Source organism: Chinchilla lanigera, unplaced genomic scaffold, assembly GCF_000276665.1.
Source record: "Chinchilla lanigera isolate Chin_1 unplaced genomic scaffold, ChiLan1.0 scaffold00001, whole genome shotgun sequence".
Lineage (NCBI taxonomy): Eukaryota > Metazoa > Chordata > Mammalia > Rodentia > Chinchillidae > Chinchilla > Chinchilla lanigera.
In genome coordinates, this window is record NW_004955402.1 from 47,462,559 (window position 1) to 47,464,178 (window position 1,620).

The 1,620-nt window shown below is 34.0% G+C and overlaps 1 pseudogene; it reads right to left on the minus strand.

Annotated features, from left to right (window-relative positions):
• Positions 1–1,620, minus strand: part of LOC102009787 — a 9,854-nt pseudogene that overhangs the window by 6,438 nt on the left and 1,796 nt on the right.

The following is a 1,620-nucleotide window of genomic DNA, read 5'->3' on the forward strand; positions in this document are numbered from 1 at the left end:
TTCTTTTTCTAGAAGCTTGAGGTGCAGCATAGGTTGTTCATTTGTGTTCATTCTGTTGTCCTAATGTGGGAATCCACTGCTATAAGTTTCCCTCTGAGGACTGCATTCATTGCATCCTGCAAGTTCCAGTAGTGTTTACTTCCTTTTTTAAAGACATCATTTCTTTATTTTTTTTTGAAGATAATATTTCTATATTAGAAGTTTTCTTAAGGAGAGTGAAAAATTTACATATAATATGAAGTCAGAACACAAAATTTTATGTCAGACGCAGGCTGCTTCTGATTTTCTCTCAGACCTCCTTCACCTGTATGCTCTTCAGCTTCAGGGGTTTTCCAGTGGAGAAAAATTAAGAAGCAAACTCTAGATGTGTCACTTTGTCCTTACCTTGATCCCATCACTCATTCTTGTAGGTTTCCTTAGTAAAGGACATAGTCTTGAGTTAACAAAGAGGAAAGATGACTTGGTGAATGTAGCAGTATAATAAGTATTTGAAAAGAACCAATATTCAACACTAATTTTGTTTCCCCTTGGAATTAAAACTATGGTTTGTGAAGAGTCAGAAAATGAGCCACTCTTCTTTTTATTTAGAGTTCTTATGGCTTAGGTTAAATGCCGTGAGGGAAATATGTGAAAAGATTTGAGGAAATTTTGTGTTTTGGCTCTCCAGAGTATCAGGAATGCACATATAAAATGTTCAGATTGTTTTTTTATAAGCATAGTATTTTAAAATCAACAAACTCTCTTGATATAGAGGAAGCACTTGTACACTTTGGAAGATTTTCTGTAACTATCTGAAAATTGATAAAATTGTATTCAATGCAAGAACACTGTTTAAATTCACTCCAGACTTGAGAAGGCACTAAGAAATCTGACAAGAGCAAAGCTGCTGGGAGTGTGACCACTACTGTTTTCTGTTCAGTAAATGTCAGAGTTTTATTTTATTTTAATTTGTATTTTTTTTTCTTTTTCTTTTTGGTTTTTCTCCAGTACCAGGAACCGGACTCACGACCTTGCACTTGCCAGGCAGGCGCTTTGCCGCTGAGCTAAATCCCCAGCCCCAAATGTCAGAGTTTTAAATACATAAAGTAAATTTACATTGCATTATACGAAGAAACCATATATTATCAGAAACAGATATGAAGCCATATATTTCACATCTGTGCTAAACTAGAAATGCTAAATACTCTATCACAAATACTTTAATTTGTTAATCGATACCTATGATGTAACAATGACACTTTTCCATAATGTTGTACAGCACTACTATTTCTTTCCATTTTTATGGATTAATTTCCTTAACTAATCCTATACTTATGTTACATTTATTTGCCTTTTTAAAAACCATGCTATCCACAAGTACAAGATATGGATTACTAAGCTTAATCCACCACACTTCAGTAAGACAGTTCACTTCTGTTGTTGTTATGTCTGTGTTAAAGGAAGAATGATGTGTTACCAGAACACTTTTAATGTGACTACTTTTGTTCAAGAGTATTCAAGAATCTGAATCATCCCCCCATTTACATTTCAAATTTATATAGTTTCTTTAGTCAGCTGGACAAAAAGAAAAGAGGAAAAGGAGAGAAAAGGAAAGGGAAAAGATACTTGGCCAAATGAGAC